This window comes from Hippopotamus amphibius, chromosome 6, assembly GCF_030028045.1.
Source record: "Hippopotamus amphibius kiboko isolate mHipAmp2 chromosome 6, mHipAmp2.hap2, whole genome shotgun sequence".
Classification (NCBI taxonomy): domain Eukaryota; kingdom Metazoa; phylum Chordata; class Mammalia; order Artiodactyla; family Hippopotamidae; genus Hippopotamus; species Hippopotamus amphibius.
This window is the reverse complement of record NC_080191.1, coordinates 135,408,696-135,427,619: the sequence shown is the minus strand read 5'-3', so window position 1 is coordinate 135,427,619 and position 18,924 is coordinate 135,408,696. Positions and strand designations below refer to the sequence as shown.

General features: G+C 34.9%; 1 protein-coding gene across 6 annotated transcripts in view; it reads right to left on the bottom strand.

Moving 5' to 3' along the window:
- LEKR1 (leucine, glutamate and lysine rich 1) overlaps positions 1 to 18,924 on the bottom strand; it is a 247,638-nt gene that overhangs the window by 151,180 nt on the left and 77,534 nt on the right. For 4 of the 6 annotated variants that reach the window (XM_057739614.1, XM_057739613.1, XM_057739611.1 and 1 more), the window contains one exon: positions 4,327 to 4,433. The exons of the other annotated variants lie outside the window; for them this stretch is intronic. The gene's annotated coding sequence lies outside the window, so the exon portion shown is untranslated. The remainder of the gene's footprint in view (positions 1 to 4,326; positions 4,434 to 18,924) is intronic. 6 annotated transcript variants of the gene reach the window in all.

Here is an 18,924-nt window from a genome sequence, read left to right as displayed (position 1 = left end):
AATAGAAATGAAGAAAACAATAGCAACGATCAATAAAACTAAAAGCTGGTTCTTTGAGAAGATAAACAAAATTGATAAACCTTTAGACATACTCATCAAGATAAAAGGGAGAGGACTCAAATCAATAAGATTAGAAATGAAAAAGAAGTTACAACCGACACAGCAGAAATACAAAGAATCATGAGAGACTACTACAAGCAACTGTATGCCAATAAAATGGACAACCTGGAAGAAATGGACAGATTCTTAGAAAGGTACAATCTCCCAAGATGGAACCAGGAAGAAATAGAAAATATGAAGAGACCAATCACAAGTAATGAAATTGAAACTGTTATTAAAAATCTCCCAACAAAGAAAAGTCCAGGACCAGATGGCTTCACAGGCCAATTCTATCAAACATTTAGAGAAGAGCTAACACCTATCCTTCTAAAACTCTTCCGAAAAATTGCAGAGGGAGGAACATGCCCAAACTCATTCTACAAGGCCACCACCACCCTGGTACCACAACCAGACAAAGATACCACAAAAAAAGAAAATTACAGACCAATATCACTGATGAATATAGATGCAAAAATCCTCAATAAAATACTAGCAAATCGAATCCAACAACACATAAAAAGGATAATACACCATGATCAAGTGGGATTTATCCCAGACATGCAAAGATCCTTCAACATATGCAAATCAATCACTGTGATATACTACACTAACAAACTGAAGAATAAAGACCATATGATCATCTCAACAGATCCAGAAAAAGCTTTTGACAAAATTCAACACTCATTTATGATAAAAACTCTCCAGAAAGTGGGCAAAGAAGGAAGCTACTTCAACATAATAAAAGCCATATATGTCAAATCCACAGTAAACATTATTCTCAGTGGTGAAAAACTGAAAGCATTTCCTGTATGATCAAGAACAAGACAAGGATGTCCACTCTCGCCACTATTATTCAACATAGTTTTGGAAGTCCTAACCATGGGAATAAAAGAAGAAAAAGAAATAAAAGGAATCCAAGCTGGAAATGAAGAAGTAAAAACTGTCACTGTTTGCAGATGACATGATACTATACATAGAAAATCCTAAAGATGCTACCAGAAAACTACTAGAGCTAATCAATTAATTTGTTCAGGATACAAAAGTTCAAGATACAAAATTAATACACAGGAATTTCTTGCATTCCTATACACTAACAACAAAAGATCATAAAGAGAAATCAAGCAAACAATCCCATTTACCACTGCAACAAAAAGAATAAAATATCTAGGAATAAACCTAACTAAGGAGGCAAAAGAACTGTATGCAGAAAACTGTAAGATACTGATGAAAGAAATCAAAGATGACACAAACAGATGAAGAGATATACCATGTTCTCAGATTTGAAGAATCAATATTGTGAAAATGACTATACTACCCAAAGCAATCTACAGATTCAATGCAATCCCTATCAAACTATCAATGGCATTTTTTACAGAACTAGAACAAAAAAATCCTAAAATCTGTATGGAGACACAAAGACCCCAAGCAGCCAAAGCAATCTTGAGAAAGAAAAAACGGAGTTGGAGGAATCAGGCTTCCTGACTTCACACTATACTACAAAGCTACAGTAATCAAGACAGTATGGTATTGGCATAAAAACAGAAATATAGACCAATGGAACAGGATAGAAAGCCCAGAGATAAACCCATGCACCTATGTCAACTCATCTATGACAAAGGAGGCAAAGATATACAATGGAGAAAAAACAGTCTCTTCAATAAGTGGTGCTGGGAAAATTGGGCAGCTACGTGTAAAAGAATGAAATTAGAACACACTCTAACACCATACACAAAAATAAACCCAAAATGGATTAAAGATCTAAATGTAAGGCCAGATACTATAAAACTCTTAGAGGAAAACATAGGCAGAACACTCTATGACATAAATCACAGCAAGATCTTTTTTGACCCACCTCTTAGAGTAATGAGAATAAAAACAATAAATGGGACCTAATGAAACTTAAAAGCTTTTGCAGAGCAAAGGAAACCATAAACAAAACAAAAAGCCAATTCTCAGAATCGGACAAAATATTTGCAAATGAAGCAACTGACAAGGAATTAATCTCTAAAATATACCAACAGCTCATGCAGCTCAATATCAAAAAAACAAACAACCCAATCAAAAAATGAGTGGAAAATCTAAATAGACATTCCTCCAAAGAAGACATACAGATGGCCAAAAGCCAAATGAAAAGATGTTCAACATCACTAATTATTAGAGAAATGCAAATTAAAACTACAATGAGGTATCACCTCACACGATTCAGAATGGCCATCATCAAAAAAATCTACAAATAAATGCTGGAGCAGGTGTGGAGAAAATGAAATCTGCATTCACTGTTGGTGGGAATGTAAATTGATACAGCCACTATGGAGAACAGGATGGAAGCTCCTTAAAAAACTAAAAATAGAACTACCATATGACCCAGCAATCCCATTACTGGGTATATGCCCAGAGAAAACCATAATTCTAAAAAGACAAATGCACCCCAATGTTCACTGCAGCACTATTTACAATAGCCAGGACATGGTAGTGACCTAAATGTCCATCAACAGAGGAGTGGATAAAGAAGATGTGGTACATATATACAATGGAATATTACTCAGCCATAAAAAGGAACAAAATTGGGTCATTTGTAGAGATGTGGATGGACCTAGAGACTGTCACACAGAGTGCAGTTAGAAAGAGAAAAACAAATATCGTATATTAATGCACACATATGGAATCTAGAAAAATGGTAAAGATGATCTTATTTGCATAGCAGAAGTAGAGACACAGATGTAGAGAACAAATGTATGGATACCAAGGGGGAGAAGGGGATGGAAGGAAGGAATTGGGAGACTGGGATTGACATATATACACTATTGATACTATGTATAAAATAGATAACTAATGAGAACCTACTGTATGGCACAGGGAACTGTACTTGATGCTCTGTGGTGAACTAAATGGGAAGGAAATCCAAAAAAGAAGGGATATATGTATGTGTATAGCTGATTCATTTTGCTGCACAACAGAAACTAACACAACATTGCAAAGCAACTATACTCCAATAAAAATTAATTAGAAGTCAAATCACTATGTGGCATACCTAAAACAAGAATGTGATACATTAACCATATTTCTATTAAAAATTAAAAATAAATAAATTAAAAATTTCAATTTTTTTTGGAGTATACTTGATTTATAGTATTGTGTTAGTTTCAGGTGTACAGCATAATGATTCAGTATTTTTGCAGATTATATTCCATTATAGGTTATTATAAGATAATTGGTATAATTATCTATGCTATACAGTATATCCTTTAAATTAAAATTTTTTTTAATAAAAATGGAGCTATCTTCAGTGTTACCACTTAAAAAAAACTGTAAATGGAATGTAAGCTTTAAAAATTGTATGAAAAATAAAATTATTTTAAAAAGCCCAACTCCAACTGTGAAGATTTACCCAGAAAAGAATTCTAAGCCTGTTTTTTAATAAAACATTTTCCTTCTTATAATTAAAAAAAAAACCATACACATTAAAACACTTTCCAAGGTCACTTATTTTCATATATTCCCCAAATGCATGTTACATATAAATAGCATCTCGAACCCTCTGACAACACTCTCTGAGAAGTTAGGCCACATTAATTCACTCTGTTCTGGCTTTGCTAATTCTGCTTCGCTTCTTTTGAATCAAAACTGATATGGTTTAAAATGGCATGCCTAAAAGGTCCTAATGTTCACTTTACTATATATATATTATATCAATTTTATTAAATAAATAATTCACAAAATATTGCAATCCAATATGTACTGTGCAAGCATACCATTTTCTCTAAGAGTCATAATTCTGCACAGAATTTGAATGCTGTGTAGACTGATGTGAAGACATGCTGCTGTCTAGTCAGAGGGTGTTCCTGAAAACAGTGGGACTAACAGCATGTTCTAGCAACAGAGTCCTGTACTGGAATTAGATGACTTGTATTATAACCCTCCTGCCAACGCAACCATGAGAACAATACATTTATTACCCTTATCTATTTTCCAGTTTTTCCCTTAGCCAACTTGATTAAAATGTATTGTGGCAAGAATCACAGAGTTGTAATACAAATTTGGGAAAGGTATTATTGTCTCTTCTTAATTGTTTTCATTTGGATCATCCATTGACATTTTCATAATGAAAATATTCTAAAGGAAAACACTTTAAAATATCCTTTTAACTTTCCTCCACTCTGTAGTCAAACACTTCAGAAAAGACAACGAGAAAGCTGATTATGCATTGGGTATTTTACCACCTGATACCTAAACTCTTTTTTGTCAAGCTTCTGGTTCTAAGGATTCATTTATTTTTAGTCTCTCCATCAAACTGGTTTTGCAGCAATCCGAGATGACAGGTGGAAATTCAGGGTCTGAAAAAAATAAAGTGGGGGATTTTCAGGATTGTATCCTACCAAGATCTGACAGGCAAAGGCATCTAACTATCAAGGGGAAAATTAGAACTGCAACAAAGAAATCAATCAAAACAAGATGTATTTCAAGAGCTCTTGAGAAATGGATTTTAGACATTGACATACGACTGCCAAGAAGTGGCTTCTGTAACCACTCTTTTGGAATCAACCACTACCTAAATGCATCCAGAAAATTAAATTACCTTTCTAGAAAATAGAGAATGGGGATGGGAAGCCCACATATACAGGTAGATAAATCACTTAGGATTCAATAAAACTAGAAAGAATTCTTATTTTGCAGAGAAAAGTCATAAACACTTTATGAAACCCCAGAGGCAGAACCCAAACTTCTTTACCTATTATCAGGACCTATGGCAACTTCAAAATTGTCAACAAGAAATTGCACAGGACCAGAAATGTCACTAACATACAAGTGTAAAAAACAGCGGCAATACTTAAGACAAAATTATTTGTGAATACAAACATTTAATTTCCTCTTGAGTGGATTTCTATTGCTTTTATTCTAAAAATTAGTGTGATATTTATATCTTCCTACAAAAGTTCTAACTTAGTTACTAAAATATATTCTTTTGCTAAAGTAGTTTTAAATTTATCCTGAAGAGTCATTGCCCTGTACAATGTACTCAATAGTTTGACTCCTAAAATGTGCTTGCCCTATTAAGTTAAGGATCAGAAATATTCAGCTTTGCTAACAGGCAGGAGTTTCAAAAGTCTAATATTAATAAGCCATTGCTTGACTTTGATACACATTCATATTAATTCCCTTCTCTCTCCTCTCCCCTCTGTCTCTGTCTCTCCCCATCTTCTTCCAATAAGGCGAGGATGAACCTTGCATTGGACTGAATCAACATTGCTTGTTAAATTAACCTCATTTAATTAACCGCATTTGAGCTTTATTCAGTCTTTGATTATTCACTTATTTCTCCCCAGTCTCTTTAATATGTAGAGAGTCTACTAAAATATCTTCCTTTGATTAACTATGACAATCTTAATTTTAAGCTTTACTAGTGCAGAAGCAGAAATTAAAACTCAACCTTGACTTAACAAAAACCAAGCACATAATTCTGTATTTTAGGGTTGATGTATATACTTCACAAAATGGAGGCAAAATGTTTTATTTTACTTTCCTTGAAAGTAAAGAAATAAAAGACAATTTAGAGAAAAACTGAAATCTCCATTATTTCAAAGTGTTTTTAATAAAATCACATTGCTTATATAAAACATTGTTTCAAATATTGCTACCATCAGTTTAAAGTACTCTGAATAAAAATTACCTTATTTATTCTTTAATGCAAGCACTTGTTTCTTACTTCCCTAATTGTTCTCTCCTGATGGTTCTAACAGCATAGTAGGCATTGAAAAAGATTCTTCTACTGATTAAAGGATAAAAAAGCATATAAAACCTTGGATATCCTCTCTTTTTTATGTAGTAGTTACCTACTATTTGTCCACCTAATATAGTTCCTTTTCTTTTGGGAATCATCAACCTTTTATGCAAGAATTTGCTCCCTCTACCCCACTCTTACAGATCCAGCCATTCATATGACTGCCACAGAAGTTTCCATGTTCTATGACCCAACCCCAGTGGCTCAGTGGATGAAACACCTGCCCCAAACTGAGTCTGAGCCCTTATCCAGGATTATTTTCTTGGGACTACAGAAAACAGCAGGCAGTCCCTCTCAAGTGGCAGTAGATGTAAGAAGTAAAACTTAAGCATTGTGGGCCACAATTTTTCCTTTAAGTAAAGAAAGACAATTAGCAGTTTAAGAGAATAAAGGCAAAATGAAAAGAAAAGCAGAAATGAAAGACAAAGAAAGGGAAATCTTAGGGGTGGTCATGTCCTTTGTTCAGGTTATTCCTGAAGTCTAGTTTCACAGACCCTTCCACTGTTCAAATTTTTCCTTGAAATCTGTGATCTGTTAAACACTTTCCTCTTTCACCAGTTCAAGCTAGAGTTTAGTCCTTACAACTGACAGTCCTAACTAATAGTATTTGAAGACCAAATGCTTTCTACCAATCCTTAAGGATGAAAAACACGTAGTTAAATAAGCAAATGACAATAAATGGGCAATTCAGAGAAAAGAAATATTCTGAGTAAAGAAACAAACAAAAAAGGTACATCACTAAAATTCAGAGAAGTGGAAACTAAATATTTTAATCCAATACTCGTAAATTAACAAAGATTTAACAAAAGGTGAGTATATCGAATATTGGCAAGTTACAACGAAACAGCATTCTCTTACATCATTTGTGGAAGAATAAATTTTTATAAACTGTTTTTGTAATATATTTTGAAAGTATGCGTTAAGAAGCTTAAAAATATTCATATTCTTTGACCTAAGAATTCCACTGCTGGGATCTAGCCTTGATACAGAAAACTTGTTTGTTTGCTTTGGCTTTGAAGAAAGCCAATCACCACAGTAATTTGCAGTACCAAAATTTTGAGAGTAATATGAATGCTTGGTAAGAAAGTGATTTATCAATTTATTCAATGCAGCATTACTCATTAGAAATAATTTTATAGTGGGTATGTGTAATAACACAGAAAAATGCTTATATTATGGCACTGGATTTTTAAAAAGCAGAATAGCAGATTGCAAAATTAAATGTTTCTAAACCATATATATAAGCAAAATTATTCAGGTATGTCTTTGACTATGAAAAACTTTACAATATAAGCTAGATATCATTTAATAGGTTAACAGGGAACATAATTTGCATTCTGAAGACTGACATTAGTGAAAAGTTGATCTCTACAGGTATTAGCACCTGGTGAAAAGGGATAAAAGCTGTTGTTCTCTAAATACAGGGATATACAGCTACTTGTGTAAGGGTTGCATCCTTTCTTTACTGTTGGTGGTTCTGACATGTATAACAATTCCTAGAAACCCAATTTCAGTATAGTTTTACATGCTGTTCAGGATGTTCTCAGTGATATTTAAGCATATTTTTGTTCATTAGCTAAACTACACTTATTATTTTTACCCTGCAATAGTAAAATATCTGTAAAAGATTATTTAAAACTTTTATTAAAATTCTTATAGAAAAAACTTTTTGATTGTGAAATTCTCAGCTTCTAAATCTCCTTTTCTCATTGAAATATACTTTTTTAAATGTGATTTTTAAAGTTTTAGAGTATAATATAATGAACACATTTTAAAAGAAGAACCTGACTTCAAAAGTTAATATCAGTTATCACAGGAAGTAAAATTAAGGGCAATCTTTTTCATCTACTTTCTATTTTCTTTTTTTTTTTGGCGGGGGTGGGGTGGGGCAGGGGCACTGCATGCCTTGTGGGATCTTAGTTCCCCAACCAGGAGTGGAACCCATGTCCCCTGCAGTGGAAGCACAGAGTCCTAACCACTGGATCACCAGGGAATTCCCTACTTTCTACTTTCCAAATATTCCATAATGTGTATAGTAAAAACAAGAGTTAATTTTTGTTAAAGAATAGATAATAGAGGGCTTCCTAGGTGGCAGAGTGGTTGAGAATCCACCTGCCAATGCAGGGGACACAGGTTCGACCCCTGCTCCAGGAAGATCCCACATGCCGTGGAGCAGCTAAGCCTGTGTGCCACAACTATTGAGCCTGTGCTCTAGAGCCCATGAGCCACAACTATTGAGCCCATGTGCTGCAATTACTGAAGCCCATGCACCTAGAGCCTGTGCTCTGCAACAAGAGAAGCCACAGCAATGAGGAGCCCGTGCACCACAACAAAGAGTAGCCCCCACTCACCGCAACTAAAGAAAGCCTTCACACAGCAACAAAGACCCAACGCAGCCCATAAATAAGTAAATAAATTAATTAACTTTAAAAAAAAAGAATAGATAATAGATCAGCAAATCATCTATAAATTAACATTTGAAACAATGAAAAAAATGAGTATATCTGAAACACAATATGATAACCCACTTATTAATGTGCCCCAAAATAGAATTAGATTACATCAGTTGTTTTAAACACTAGTCTCACATCTATTTTTCTTCAAAGGGGTTCAAGAAAGCTATACAGGAGTTCTAGAAATAACACATACAACTATAAGATGTTCAAAGAATCATTAAAATTTAAGGTTTCCTTTTCTTCCCACTTTTAGTTTTGAAATAGTAACCTTGGTTCAATAAAAGGAAAAGAGAATATATGACAGCTTCAGGTCACTATTTATATCTTCTGATGAAACTGTAATTACACTAGAGAGAAAAAAAAGATGAAAGTCATTCACTTTAAAATATGTATTACATGCCTATGATGTGCATGATGCCACACCAGACACCATTTATTTATTTGGATATAAAGGAATGGTACCTGTCCTCGAGTGACTCATGGTTAGATGTGGAAAAGATTGAAAAAGAAGATAGCTACATTCCAGTGCTATAAAAATGGTAAAGGAAAAAGGCAGATAAGAGGCACGTATACACAAAAAAGTATATATCTATCTCTAACTATCTACAGAGAGAAAGAAGGAGAGAGAGAGAAAGGGAGAGAGAGAGAGGGAGGGAGGGAGAATGGTAAAACTATAGAGATATAACCTAAATTTATACTACAGTTACCAAGATATTGAAACTTGAAGGCAAGGAGAAACCATGACTGCTCCAAAACTGCAGTGGTTCCTTAGCTGAAAGATTAGCTGATATCTATCCTACTGACAGCAATTTGGTTCTCACACAGCTGGCAAGAATAGGCTTTTTTCGTCTCCTTTCCCATTAAACAACAAAAACAATAACAACTACCTCAAGAAATGACCCAGCACGAACTATGCAAAAGGCCCAATACAATATGCTTTACAGATGTTCTGATTTAAATCTTTTGGGGTTTAGCTTCAGCTTCTCAATTTCCTTTTAGTTCCAATCAAGGGATTTTTGCCTGATATTTAGCAGTTTCTTTGCCATATCAAATGTTTCATTAACCCTTATTTTAGTGTTGTCAAGATGTGTTCTACAGTAAGCCCCCACCACAGTTACAATGGTTTTATCATAAACTATGATTAGAAAAAACAGATTTCTTTACTCTAAGACTTCTCACAGCTTTTACTATGCTAATATGTAAAGAGAATCAGCAAGAGAAGACAGACGTAGAGTATGTTTCAAACTTAAAATTTGACCATAGAATACTTTTCCAGTAACATTTCTCAGGAATCCCTTGGAACACACTTTGAGTATGTTCTGTTTTCAGTATTAATTTAATAACCATTCTATGTGATTACTTTTATTTAAAGTAGTGTTCATTTCAATAGGGTATCAGAATATATCAGCAAAAGGCAGAAAGTCTAGCAGATAGCAGCCAATGTGTGCAATCCTGTCCTTAATCTGCAGAGGACAATTGGGGCACTTTCATTACCCCAAAACCAACTTTCTACCCCAGACCTAGACAGTTTCTTTGATTTTGAGAGAAGAGCGATAGTACCACACCTGAAGATGCCATTCCTATAAGCTTGGTGAAGTTGAATGTTAATATTTTTCTTGTTAAAGATCAGTAAGGCTAATCCAAAAGATACATGAAGGGAGCTAATGAACAGTATATTCTCATACCCACAACTTGTCACATTGTCAAATCCACAAAGTCTGATCTATCTGATCTTCAGATATTTGCCAAGTAGCCCACACCATGAACTTCAAGATCCATGGATAAAAGTTATAACCAAGAAAGGTTTTTCCAATGCCATTCCTTCACCAGGGGCTTGAAGACAGAAACTACATTATTTCTTTTGGAGACTTTTCCACTCTCCAAATTATAGAACCTGAAAGCTCCCCTGACAGCAAAGGCATAGTTAGAATTTCGGAGCCCCTCAATAACAGAGATTCTCCTATATATCTTGACCTTACAAGGCTCCAGTGTCCCACAAAGGGCTCTACTGAGAAACACAAGCGAGCTAAGGAAGACCTCCTGAAAGTTTTGGGATAGCTCCTTCACTGCAAACAGGAAACTATCATTAGTAGGCCTGAGGCGCTTCAAGAAAGCTGACCATCAAACCAGGCTAAATCTTAGCAATAATTCTCTCCACTCAGTCTCACTTATTCATTTATTCATTCATCAAAGAACTTCAGTTAATTCAGAAGACTGGTTGGTTGGTCAACTGGCATTAAAAGTAAGTACTTTAACAGCAGGCATGCACAGAATTTTATGTGAGCACAGAGGTGGATTGAGTCAAGGAAGTTAGAATGGTAAAGGATGAGTTAGGGTCAGTGTGGAGCAGAGGAGGGCAAAACAAACAAGGCATTTCAGAAGGGCATTAGCCAAAGCAGAGAAGCTTGAGAGAAGATGGCATATTCTGGTTAATTCTTTGTGGTTCCTGTGGAGTGAAAACAATTAAGGGCAAACTAAAGATCATGTGAGCCATGTTATGGAATATGCACTTTTCCCTCAGTACTATGGGACCCCTGAGGGATTTGAGGCAGGAATCAGATTTGCCTTTTAGAAAGATTGCTCTACTAGAAGTCACCGAAGAAACTTCCATAGAGACTTAGGCTCAGGAATATTGAGGGGGAGAACCCCCTTTTCCTATTAGTCTGTCCTCCAATTGAGTCCTCTCCTTTAGAATCTTGTTTCTCCTATAGAGCTCAACTTATAGGTGCTCTCATTGATTGATAGCATCAATCAGTGCTTATTCTACCTCACAACTACTGCCATGTGATTTCCTCACTTAGAGACTTGAACTCTTGCCCTCATGACTTTCACCTCTCTTTTCCTCTCCTTCCTGCTTGTTAGGACGCCAGTTTTGACTCCAGGCCTGAGTTCAAAAGCCCTGTACAACTCTCTGTACCAATTCATTCTTGTTGCTGAATTTTTATGCTCCATTAATAAATAGGCTTCTGTCTTTGTTTCTTATAATCTTGTCTTCTACTGGTAACTCCATCTAAGACTAAATCCTTTACATTCTCTTTCCAGGCCAGGATCACAGTCTTACAATTCAGTTTCTCTAACTGTCACTGACTGAGTCATTAAATTGACTTTTGGATTCCCCAACATGAGCCCTGCTATCTGTTGGGGAAACTTATTAGTTATTAGTACTTTGCCTTGAACTTTTCACATTAACTTTTTATCCAACACATCAATCCTCTTAGAAATTAACGGGATGTGTGTGGAAGGAGAGGTGGTAGTAAAAGACCATACCTATACAGTACATAAGGCTGAGGCTGTTTTCCTTAGCACCTGTTCTAGCCAATGGATGGGTGTAATTCCAGGTCCCAGCCCCTTCTAGTAAGCTATGTACTTATAAGAAACCAAGCCAATCTCATTTGAGTTCAGGAAGGTGATAACTGCCATTTATTCTAACTGTTCTCTCAGATGATAACCTGGTTCCTCAGACTGATCCTCACTGACACCTAAATCTTATGTTGCATGCCATAAAATAACCATGTTATGCTTCTCCTTTGCTACCCTTTAAGTTTTTCCTTCCCTTATCCAGATAAAAAATATTTATATACCCTTCAATTCTTCCACTCTTAGAAACTAGATAATATTGGGCCTATCTTATAGGATTTATAATTCACTGAATACGAAATCATGTAATCTCAAAAGCAAAAGTATAGACTTTTTCTTACCCTTTAGTAATTTTGAATTTATTTCTCAAAATTAAAATTCTCCTGAACAAAGCTGGTGGTATCATGCTCTCTGATTTCAGACTATCTTACAAAGCTATAGTCAAAACAGTATGGTACTGGCACAAAAACAGACACATAGATCAATGGAACAGAATTGAGAGCTCAGAAATAAACCCACCCAATTTAGAGCAAATTAATTTACAATAAGGGAGCAAAGAACATACAATGGAGAAAGGATAGTCTCTTCAATAAATGGTGTTGGGAAAACTGGACAGACACATGCAAAGGAATGAAACTAGACTACTGTCTACATCATACACAGAAAAATAACTCAAAATAGATTAAAGACTTGAATGTAAAACGTGAAACCATAAAACTCCTAGAAGAGAACACAGAGGTAACCTCACTGCATTGGTTTTAGCCATGTTTTTGTGGATCTGTCTCCAAAGGCAAGGGAAGCAAAAGCAAAAATAAACAGATGGGACTACATTAAACTAAAAGGCTTCTGCACAGTGAAGGAAACCATCATCAAAATAAAAATACAATCTATGGACTGAGAAAAAATATTTGTAAACCATATATCCCATGAAGAATTAACATCAAAACTATATAAGAAACTCATACAACTCAATATAAAAAAAAAAAACCCAAATAACCTGATTTATAAATGGACAAAGGACTTGAATAGACACTTTTCCAAAGAAGACATACAAACAGCCAATAGTATACGAAAAAGTGCTCAATATCACTAACCATCAGGGAAATGCGAATCAAGATATCACCTCTGTTGAGTGATTAAAAAAAAAAGCACAACGTGAGAGTTGTGAGTCAAGTTTTATTTGGGGCAAAATGAGGACTACAGCCTGGGAGACAGCATTTCAGACAGCTCTGAGAAACTGCTCCAAAGAGGTAGGGGGGAAGATTAGTATACATGGGATTTTGATGAAAGGGGAGTACATGCAATCAGGCACATAATTTTTGCAGAAGGTTTTTGCTAGTCTCATAAAGATTACTGCTAGTCACGAGGAGCAGACGTCACCATGAAGGATTTTAGTGCTTTTCTAGATATGAGGAAATGTAAGAATTAGGCTCATAAAATTATCTCCTGAAAATATCTAACTATCTGAAGACCTATTCTACCAGTTTTTCCCAGAGCACAGAGTGCATCATTCCTGATCTCCACCCTGAACTCCTTTCAGGGGGTATTGAAGGTCAGCAGCTGCAGAGGCTCATAATTTGATTCTTGTAGAGGTAGATGGCAAGTGCCAATTTGTAGGTGACAAAGCCCCCTTGTGGTTATAAATTTGACCATGGTTTGGGAGGCATTTTATGACCATTTCAAGTGCCAATTTGTAGGTGACAACTCATACCTGTTGAATGGCTACTATCAAAAAAGACAAGGAATAACAAATGTTAGAGAGGATGTGGAGAAAGGGAAACCTTCACATTCTTTTGGTGGGACTGTAAATTTGTGCAGCCACTATGGAAAACAGAATGGAGATTCCTCAAAAATTAAGAATACAGCTATCATATGACCCAGCTATTCCACTTCTGGGTATTTATCTGAAGGGCAGAAAAACACTAATTCAAAAAGATACACACACCCTTATGTTCACTGCAGTATTATTTACAATAGCCAAGATATGGAAACAACCTAAGTGTCCACTGATGGATAAACAGATAAAGAAGCTGTGGTATGTAGACACAATGGAATACTACTTAGCCACTAAAAGAATGATATCCTGCCATTTGTGACATCGTGGATGGATCCTGAGGGCATTATGCTAAGTGAAATAAGTCAAAGACAAATACTTTTGATTTCACTTATATGTGGAATATAAAACAAAATAAACAAAATAAAACAAAAACAAACTCACAGATATAGAGAACAGATTAGTGGTTACCAGAGGGGAAAGAGGTTGAGGGACGGGCAAAATGAGTGAAGGGGGTCAATTGTATGGTGATGGATAGTAACTAGATTTGTGGTGATGATCACTTTGTACTGTATACAGATGTTGAATTATAATGCTGTATACCTGAAACATGTATAATAAAAGTTCTCCAAGAGTGTCATAGTGTAAACAAACACAAAGATTCTTATCTAGCTTCCCATAAATACAACTGTCCTGTTTGATCTAAAAATAAAAACAAAAAACAATTTTTAGAAAATAACTCCCATATCCAAGGTTTCTGCCTCTTTTCTTATCCACTCGCTGTCAAAGTAATGCTCTGTCGGGATAGGCTGATAATGCTGATCTCAATCAACAGCATAGGGACACCTCAAGAGTTGCCTGGTAAATATAATGCAATATTCCAATTTAATGGACTCCAAATATACTAACAGGGAATTTCTGATAGTTGGAACAAAAGACTGGGATGAAATTTGTATGCATTATTTATGATGGAAACATTCATTTAATAACCACTTACAAACTTCAGAAAAATACTTAAGTATGAACTATTTACATTTAGAAATAACTTAAAAGTTTAACATTAGGTTTAAGGGCTATTAAATCAAATAAGTGAAGTATTATATCACATAAACATCCTGGTTTTATTACTTATATATACTTCAATGAATTAAAACTGAGTATGTATTAAAAATTCTCTTATTTAGATATGTAGTAATTTAGATTGCTCTTGGCAAACAATGCTGAATTTTGAGGTCAATTACAACTTGTGAGATTTCACTTCTCTTCATTTTGGCATTTAAATAAATGAGTTAGTTCAGTATGCTACTTTATATGTTGCTATTTTATTGATATTAAAATGCTTATTTTTCAAAATCATACTTTCCTACAGTTCAGAAACTTTTATAACAATGACAATAACAAAAATACAAATGAACTCTGCTGAGCATTTACCAAGTGCCAGACAATATGCTTAATAATTTACATGAAATGTCACAATATTCCTATGAGATTAATCCATTACCAGCCCCATTTGACAGATAAGGGAATGAAGAGGCAGAGAAGTAAGCAAGCTGAACGAGGCCATACAACTAACAAGGTTGCAGCCAGGATTTTTTTTTTTTTTTGGGGGGGAGACACCAAGTTCAATCATCTGTTTTTATACACATATCCCCGTATTCCCTCCCTTCCTTGACTCCCCCCACCTCGAGTCCCCCCCACCCTCCCCGCCCCAGTCCTCTAAGGCATCTTCCATCCTTGAGTTGGACTCCCTTTGTTATACAACAACTTCCCACTATCTGTTTTACAGTTGGTAGTATACATATGTCTGTGCTACTCTCTTGCTTCGTCTCAGCTTCCCCTTCACCCCCCGCCCCCTCCCATACCTCGAGTTCTCCAGTCCATTCTCTGTATCTGCGTCCTTGTTCTTGTCACTGAGTTCATCAGTACCATTTTTAGATTCCGTATATGTGAGTTAGCATACAATATTTGTCCTTCTCTTTCTGATTTACTTCACTCTGTATGACAGACTGTAGGTTTATCCACCTCATTACATATACCTCCATCTCATCCCTTTTTATAGCTGAGTAATATTCCATTGTGTATATATGCCACATCTTCTTTATCCATTCATTTGTTGATGGGCATTTAGGTTGCTTCCATGTCCTGGCTATTGTAAATAGTGCTGCAATAAACATTATGGTACAAGTTTCTTTTGGGATTATGGTTTTCTTTGGGTATATGCCCAGGAGTGGGATGACTGGATCATATGGTAGTTCTATTTGTAGTTTTTTAAGGAACCTCCAAATTGTTTTCCATAGTGGCTGTACCAACTTACAGTCCCACCAACAGTGCAGGAGAGTTCCCTTTTCTTGAATGCAGGCAGCCTAACTCTTATCCTGCTACTAATGTGGAGTTGACCATACTTTGCTCTGATTTTGTACATTTGATTGTTTATTTGCATATCACTTTAGAAGATGAATTTTTATTTGCATATTGTACTTTGACTTGTCTTGATTAAATTGATACATAATGGGGATTGACAGGAATTGAAGAGTAGGAAATGACCTTATCAGGAAAGGAAAGTGAGCAGCAGCTAAAAATGTTATGCACATGAAGGAAAGTTAAGCAGAAAATTAACTTTACACATATTTCCAAATACTCATTTTTTCTTAATCCCCTCACAAAACCCAGGAGTTCACAGAGGGAAAGAGTTCACTGGTAATTCTCATGAACTTTTATTTTAATGGGCATAAAATGTTTTCAGAATCAACCCCAGTTAGTCTCTGTCTTTCAGCACAGTAAGAATTTGGCATGCTGCTCCTTTCCTCCTGAGAGAGAAATCCAATTGCTTGCCAAAGCACTTAATATTCTAGCTTCCACAGCAAATCTCTTTCATCTCCTAACCCCCTCCAAACTGGCTTCAGATTTGGGCAAAAGAAAGAAAGGCACTGGAGGAAAGAGGCATGGGGGGTTGTTGGTGTTGCTATTTTTTTCTACTGCGACAAACAAAACATGTTTATAATTATGTGAAACATATTTTTTTTAGTATAATCCTTGCTATCAACCCTAGAAAGCTCTCAAGCTGTAAATTCCCTCTCACAGCAGTGTAAAACCCTAGGCCAGTATTACAGTGTAAATGAGGTACTAAATGGTTGGCTTCTAACTCATTGACAATTTTGAGTTTTACTTTTATAGCTAAGTTCTTTTTTCCTCTAAAAGTGATAGGAAATAGAGAAAATTATAACCTATTCTTCTAGATATAAAGATACAAGTGAATAAAATACCTAGCCAAAGAAAACATTAATAAAGAAATCTAGGATTTAACATTTACAAGAAAATAAGCTTTCCTTTTCAGAAAATAAGAGCTGTAAAACAGGTTATACTAACATTTCTTTTTTCAGAGGCATAAACATAATATGTTTTTCAGCTCATATTCTAATTAGTATTAGTTTTTCATTAAATTGAAAAGAAAAGAAATAAAAAAGACAGGCTTGTGTTTGGAATGTGATGTTGGTAACACTGGATAAACTCTGACAGAGAAGAACAATGATGACAAATATTAAAAGAAATTTCTGCCCTTAACATACATAACTTAAAAAAAAGGTAAACACAGTCTAAAAGCAAAAGATTAAAGAAAGAGAAAAATAAATGTAAGTAAAAGGAAAGGAGCAATAGGACACAGCATATTTAATTAGCTACCCCTTACCTCAGATTAGCAGCACCCCCAGATCTGCCAGATATTCTAACTAGGCATTTTGAATCTTTTTATTTTTGTTTCTCTCTCTGTGCCTCTCCAAAATCTTCTGACTTAATATCAAAAGAAAGCCATTAACTTCATTTCACAAAATTACTTATTTTACAAAACCAGGGTTATTAACAAAAGGATAAGGAAAACATAAATCACAGATCTATGTATGGCTTAGTCAGAATGTGGTAGATTTGGCACTAGTTTTTTTCTTGGCCATATTGTATTTCCAGTCTAAATATGAGTCTGGGATATATTCTGCTGTTATGATTGGCCATAAATACTACCTTTTCTCCCAACCATACATTTGCTTTTTAACTAAGTGTTGACCAACTGCTTTGTTTCACTCTTTTGTCCCTTCTCTATCTCAATCCCCTCCCCATTCCTAACTCTCCTATCTTCTTTGACCATCTCTAAATGAACCGCGTGCCACTGGATAGTTGCATTAGACATAGTGAAAAGCTATGTAAACTTAAACCACATATTAGACAGAATAACATATTGAAAATTAAGACATTCTTTCTATTCCCTGATTTGTATCATTATGTTCACTGTTATCACAATTCTATTTGCATGTTAATGACAGAATATGGACTGAACAACTCTCTTGAGTTTGTCAAAATAATAACAGAATGATGCAAAATATATACAAATGAATATTCAAAAGTCTTTCTTAAGATACACCACTGGGAAAAAATTAGAAAACGATCAGTCGTTAATGAATAAATGAGTGAATGAGTTAACCTAAATCATTATCTATAGATTTTTTACAATGGCAAGAGGAGGAGCAGAAGAATTACCCTGATTCCAGCACCTTACCACAATAATTATGTTCCATTTAAAATTTTTTAAAAATTTCTAGAAGATAGAAATGATTCTAAATTAGATCAACATTAGGATTAAAACTCATATAAATTATAAGAGTTGCTGTTTGAGTGCTCTCCCTGAACAATAACCAGGGGGCTTTCATTAATATACCAATAAAAAAGAATGTAGAAAGTAATCGTTCGAATATTTTTCAATAGAGAAATTGGAATTCAAAGCTACCATTCTGATGGCCACACAAAACATCTAAAAAATAATCATAATATTTATGAACACATATTTTTAAATATGAAGCCTTGTTCCCTGAAAAATGAAAACTGTATTGTTTTACTAATATATAATTTGAAAAAGAATGTTTTCCATGAAAATAAATGTGACTTTCTTTTACCTTTATCTCATGTATAATATGAATCTTTGAACACAAAGGGTCCTGAAGAAAAAAAAGGTTTAAAAAAATGTTTGTTAAGTTTATCTACATAATTACTAACACGTAAAAAATGTGTGATTATTACAAAGTAAAATTTTTTTTCTCGTTCTCTGAGCCTTGATTAAAAGCTAATGCCACATTTAAATATGTATTTTCCTTCTTCCCAGCCTCCTTGCAACACTCCATCACCAATTTGGGTAAGGAAAATGTCATAAATCATTTTCCATTTTTTCTCTCTCTCTGTTTCTCTGCTTCCCTTTTTGAGCTCAGGCACAGGGCTTCCACAAGGTGCTGGCTGGTAGCAGGTGAAATACATCCCTCTGCTTCTGAGAACAGATGATGACACAACCCAGGAGTAACCACATACAGGTGACAAAACTCAATATAAAAACTCATGTCCATTAACATGGAAAAATGGAATATAAATTCTAGAAAATTGTTATGATTCAATATCTTAAATTATATTGGAATGATATGCTTTCC